We start from the raw sequence: 6008 nt of genomic DNA, 5'->3' as shown, positions 1-6008 counted from the left end.
CCTGCATTGCTTCATGCTTGAAGTCCCCCCTACGACTATGACATCTCCCAGCAGGATAACTGTCCGTGTTGCAAGGTCAGAATCGTGCTACAGTGGTTTTAGCGGCATTATAGTGAACTCACATTGATGTCTTGCCCAGCAAATGTGCAGTAATGTTTTGGCTTATCGGTGTACGTTATGTAAATTTTGAAAAAAACACTTTCTTACATTCTTCTAGTTGGAAGCAAGCAAAATCCTAAACAGTAGATATTATCTCAACTAATTAACATTTAATGGGAAATGCGGGCACGCTTCTTTAACAGATTAATGAAGAATGGTGAAGAGCTGCTATTTCTGTAACAAGTTCCATTTACAAAACAAGAAACTGACAGGGCGGTGATAATTATAGAGACAGCAGTCTAACCAGCTCGATAGGAAAGTTGTGTAATCAGAGTTTGAGAAACAGAATCGAAGCAAAAACTGTAGACATCGAAGGACAGAGTGGAATTAAAGCAGGCAGATCGTACACTGATAATATGTTCTCTCTGCGCTAGTTGAAACTGAAACATGGCTGTTTCTTCTCTCCATCGTTATTCAAAATATATCTACAAATCGCCTTTTAGAACTGGGAAAAGATTAAGTTGCTGCATAAGTTCATACCATTTTTGCTTTGTATGTTGGTATTGCGGTTGCTGTAGGTCTACTTATCGATTGTCGCGATTCGAGCGCGCACTTAGGCTTTCCGGCAGTCGTTCTTCCCGCTAACCATACGCGACTGGAACAGGAAAGGGAGGTAATGACAGTGGCACGTAAAGTGCCCTCCGCCACACACCGTTGGGTGGCTTGCGGAGTATAAATGTAGATGTAGATGTTGAAGATATACAAAACGGGTTACTATGGAGGCTGAGACGTGGGATGGAACAGTAGCCAAGATTTTTCTAGAGCAGTGAAAAAACAAGGCCCCTGCAGCGAACGACGTTGCCACAGGATTTTTGAGATCCTTGGGAGAGTCATTCATGGAAAAACTGTTACACCTTATGCGCTAAATATATGAAACAGGTGAAATGCCTTGAGACATAAAGAAGAGAGAATTAATTGCAATTCCAAAGAAGGCAGGTACTGAAAAACGTGAAACTGCCGAGCCATCAGTTTAATAAATCATGGCAGCAAAATACCGATACGAATTATCTACAGACGAATGGATAAGGTGGTAGAGGCCGATCTCGGCGAAGATAAGTTTGGCTTCCGGAAAAATGTAGCAACACTACGGCTTATCTAGCAGGATGAATCGAAGACAGGGTGCACACTTACGTTTATAGCACTTGTATGTTAAGAGAAATATTTGTACAATGTTGATTGGAATGCATTCTTTGACATTCTGGCGGTAGCAGCAATAAAATATAGGGGGCGAAAGGTTATCTACAGTCTATACAGAAACCAAATGGTAGTTATAAGACGCGAAGGACATGAAAACGAATTCAGGTTGAGAAGGGGTGAGACAGGTTTGTAGCCTAGCCCCAATGTTATTCACTATGTACATTCAGCAAGCTGTAAAAGAAACAAAGAAGAAATTTCAGAAAGGTAAATAAAACTCAGAGAAAAGAAATAAAATGATTGAGATTTGCCGATGGCATCATAATACAGACGACAAAGGACTTGGGAGATCAGTTGAACGGAATGGATAGTGTCTTGGAAAGAATTTGTAAGATGAACATCGGGAAAAGTAAACCAAGGGTAATGGAATGCAGTCAAATTAAATCAGGCTGTCCTCAGGGAATTAGATTGGGAAACGGGACACTAAAAGTAGTAGATGAATTTTGACATTTCAACGGTAAAATAACTGACAAATACCGAAATAAAGAGGATACGAAATGCAGGTTGACAATAGTGAAAATAGCATTTCTGAAAACGAGAAATTTTCTACGATCGAAAATAAATTTACTTGCTGGAAGTCTTTTCTGGAGGTATTTGCCTGGCGTGTAACTTTGTACGGAAGTAAAATGTGGACGCAGTTTAGAGAAAAAGAAAATAGAAGCTTCTGAAAAATAACGATACAGGAGAAAGCTGAAAGTTGGAGGTCCATTACATAGATCTAATGACTAATGAGGAGGTACTGAATCGAATTGGAAAGAAAAGAATGTTATGGTAGAATTTAACCAATGAAAAGGATCTGTTGACAGAGGTATGAAGGAATAGTTAGTTTGCTAATGGAGATAAGTGGGGGAGGGGGCGTGAAATAGTTGAGGGAGACTAAGACTTGACTGAAATAAGCAGCTTCGAATAGATGGAAACAACAGAACTTAACGCAGACATGAAGAGTCTTACACGGGATAGACTGTAGTAGAGATCTTCGGATTGAAAAACACAACAACATGTTCCAGGTAAGTGACATATAAGAAATGACATAGTGAGATTTTCACTCTGCAGCGGAGTGTGCGCTCGCAGGAGAACTTCTGTGAAGTTTGGAAGGTAGGAGACGAGATACTGGCAGAAGTAAAGCTGTGAGGACGGGGCGTGAGGCGTGCTTGGGTAGCTCAGTGGCTACCGGCACGGTAGCTCAGCGTGTTTGGTCGGAAGGTTAGCTGCCCTCTGTAATAAAAAAACTGAGTTAATCGATTAACAACGAACTTAAACGGATGTCTTACGACGTCCGCCCCGAGCAGATGCAACGAACAAAAGCGAACGCGCCGGCACGGTAGCTCACCGTGTTCGGTCAGAGGGTTTAGCTACCGTCTGTAATAAAAAAACTGAGTGACTGGATCAACGAACAACATGAACGAGTGTCTTCGGACGTCCACCACGAACGAATTAAATAAAAAAAAAAAAAAAATAGAGCTCTTGCCCGGGAAAGGCGAAGGTCCCGAGTTCGAGTCTTGGTCCGGCACACAGTTTTAATCTGCCAGGAAGTTTCAAGAAAGGACATGTTTGTAGTTAAATTCAGTATACATATTTAAAAAAAGGCGTTAATGTAGGAACGTGATCACCGGGCAACACCGCTTTTTATGGTGTTTTATGACGTTTACTAGTTGTGGCAGATGTGTACCGATAGCCAAGACGCGCAAGTGACCACGAAGTCTCACTTTAAAGGCAGCGACATAATCAACGTCTTCATGTCCACCACTCACAGGACGTTATATAGAGCAAATAAAGTCTGCGGAAAGACATGTTAAGGTAACAGATTCTTGCAAATATAATAGCAAGCGCTTGACTAAATTCATTACATCTGTTAGGATTTTATGGAGATGTTTTTTTAAGAACTGCAGATCTAGAGTTCCACTACATCTACATCGAAACTCTGCAAACCACTATGAATTACATGGGAGAGGGTACTTCTCATTGTAGCAGTTATCGAGACTTCTTCTCTATCCATTCACGTTCTGAACGCCAGAAGAAACGTTTAGTTACAAGTCCCTGTGCACTCTGTAACCTCTGTAACCTAATTTTGACCTCGTGATCCTTACGGGAGCGACACATTGGGGTAGTTGTATAATCACACATTTATGATTTAAACCTGGTCCTTGGAACATTGTAAGAGGCTTTCAGGGATACTTAAAGTCTATCTTCAAGTGTCTAGTTTCTTCAGCGTCTTCGTGACGCTCTCCCACGAGACAGACAAGTCTGTGACAGTTCGTTCTACCCTTCTCCGTACATGTTCAATATCCCTTGTTAGTACTATTTGGTATGCGTACCATACACTTGAGCAAAATTATAGAATTGATCATACGAGTGTTTTGAAGTCCACCTCCTTTGCAGACTGATAGCAGTTCCCTGGTATTCCACCAATGTATCGAAGTCTGTCACCTTCTTTACATACAACGAGCCTATATGATCGTTCCGTACCATATCCCTACTAACTGTTCCACCTAGGTGGTCATTGCTGGTTTCAGATGGCCGACTCCAATCGTGAAGTGTTGATATTTTTAGTCAGAGGATACTACGTTTGATTTTGTTTTGTGAAGTGCACTGTTTAACATTTCGGAACATTCAAAGCAAGTTGCCCGTCTTTGCGCCACTTTGAAATGTTATCAGATTCAGACTGAATATTTATACAGCTTCCTCAAAGATTTCAATACAAATAACTGCATCATCTGTGTTACGTCTGAGGATGCTATTAACATTTGTCACTTGTCGTTTTCGGAATCTAAGTTGGTTGACATGGAGGAGGTCATCCTGCCCGAGATACCTCATTACAATTCAGGTCGCAGTATGTTCTAAGATTCTACACCAAGCGGATGTCAAGGATACAGGACGGTAGTTTTGTCGATCACTGCTGCCAACCTTCTTGTAGACGGGTTGACCTGAACTTTCTTCCAAATACTTGGCGCGGCTATTTGTTCGAGGGTTCTACTGTAGATATAGTTAAAAGAAAGGTTAAACTATCCACAAATTCGGTACAGATTCTGGCTCTGGAGGTTCAATTTTAGCCGTTTCAGCTGTTTCTCAACACCCCTGACATTAATATTTATTTCACTCATCATTGCACTGGTGCGAGAAGTAAATTGGGGCAAGACCCATGGATTTTCCTTCGGAAAGGAACATTTAAAACGGAGTTCAGTATTTCTGCTTTTACGTTGCCACCCTGGTCTATGATTGGCTGGACCTCAACTTTGGTACCAGTAACCACCTTTTCAGATGACATGGATTTCTTTGGGTATTGTGGGAGATGTTTCGATAAAGTTCAATTACAGTAGTTGTTGAAGGCTTCACTCATTAAGCTCTTGACAGCCAAAGGCGTTTCATTCAGCATCACTCTTTTTATATTCCTGTCCTCTGTACTGCACCTACTGTGCAATTCAACCGCTTTGTTTCTTTAGGTGTTTCTTTATAGTGACTGTGTGTCATGAATGTTCCTGCCTATCATATACTCTTTTGCTAGGTACATGCATATCAGCTGTTCCTCAACACCATCGACACTGATATTCATTTCACTCATCTTTGCAGTAGTGCGAGAACTAAATTATGGCAACACCCATGGATTTTCCTTCGTAAAGGAACATCTAAACCGGAGTTCTTCTACATGTCCCTCTCCAGAGCTAAATATTTCGAGTTTCTTATTGAGATACGACTCTACTGCCTTTTTATGCAGTATGCTGAACAAATAGATCATTCAACTTGATTTAGTTGCTATTTGGTTTCATTGTTTCTACAACTGCCCCATGCTCACTGATACCAGTTTCACTGTTAATACCTTGAAAGTCAGATTTCTTTGTTGCCATTAGATCCAATACATTTCCATCATGAGTGGGCTTCCGAACTATCGGTTCTAGGTAGTTCGCAAAGATGGCATTTAGTTTCGTGGAAGTCTAGTCACGTCCACCACTTACAGGGTGATAATTATTGACCTATATGAGGGGTCGAGCTCCGTCTTGAATGAACCACATCTTTTCGAAATCAGGTTCACTTTGGATAATGGGGATGAAATCTTCTTCCAAAACCTTTACGTACCGTTCGGTGATCACTGTGCCATCAAGGAATTTCACACCGATTATTCCAGGACTGGACATTGCACAACACACAGTCACCTATTGAGGGTGAAGATACTTCTCGATCGCGAAATGCGGATTCTCAGTCCCCAAAATGCGCCAATTTGACTTATTGAGGAGCCCATCCAAGTTAAAGTGGGCTTCATTGCTAAACCAAACCAAAATCACATCAAAGTCCTGTTCGTCAATTCTGTGGACAACAGTGCTGGCGAAACACAACCACCGTTCCATGGGCCCGGGGCTTAATGGCTGATGGGTGTGAATTTTGTATGGGAAGACATGCAGGTCTTCAACAACTAGTCGCAGTGTCTCTCAGTTGATTCCCACCTATTATGCAGCTCGTTTGATGGATTTGCTGTGGCTGTTTTGAAACACAGCGCGTGTCTTCTTGATATTTTCAGGCGTTTTTACCCTTTTTGAAGACTGATATTGTCATCTCGAGGACTACTCGTTCTCTCAAACTTGTGAATCAAATTCTGATTGTTAGCACACTTCTTCTGCTTGAACTCGATCGCAAACTTCCTTTGAGCGCATTCAGCTGTTATT

This window comes from Schistocerca americana, chromosome X (assembly GCF_021461395.2).
Source record: "Schistocerca americana isolate TAMUIC-IGC-003095 chromosome X, iqSchAmer2.1, whole genome shotgun sequence".
In the NCBI taxonomy this organism is placed as follows: Eukaryota; Metazoa; Arthropoda; class Insecta; order Orthoptera; family Acrididae; genus Schistocerca; species Schistocerca americana.
The sequence above is the reverse complement of the archived record's forward strand: the minus strand, read 5'-3'. Positions refer to the sequence as shown.